Below are 495 nucleotides of genomic sequence, written 5' to 3' on the forward strand. Positions count from 1 at the left end.
ATACATAAATGATGCACAGAGCAGAGACATAAAACTTTCAAGAGCTACCTGAATTCATTTAATTTCTCACTCCAAATAATTCACGGAGAACGTTCAATCCATTACAAAGCCATGTTGCAATTGCATTAAACGTATTCGTAAAACCGAGCATTGCAGTATAAACGACCTAATCCCGCGCCCTCTCAGTTCCCTCATAAGTATCGTCTATTGTCCCAGAAAGGATCCGACCCTCATAATAGTGGGAAGGAGAGGATTGGATCCATTATAGCGGAGGGTAATGGCCCGGATGTTCTTAAGATTAACAGACAATTAGTATTTGATCCTGAATTACGAGGAGGTTTCGAGTACCGATGCGAGTGTTTGTTGTTGCAGTTGTTTCACTCTTGTATTTAACTATAATTATTCAACGGGCATTTGGGTTGAGGTATTGCGCGTACAATGAGGTGCAATGACGTATCTGGAAGGCAGTTCCATTAATAGTGAGTTACTGAAAGC

This window comes from Penaeus monodon, chromosome 20 (genome assembly GCF_015228065.2).
Source record: "Penaeus monodon isolate SGIC_2016 chromosome 20, NSTDA_Pmon_1, whole genome shotgun sequence".
Lineage (NCBI taxonomy): Eukaryota > Metazoa > Arthropoda > Malacostraca > Decapoda > Penaeidae > Penaeus > Penaeus monodon.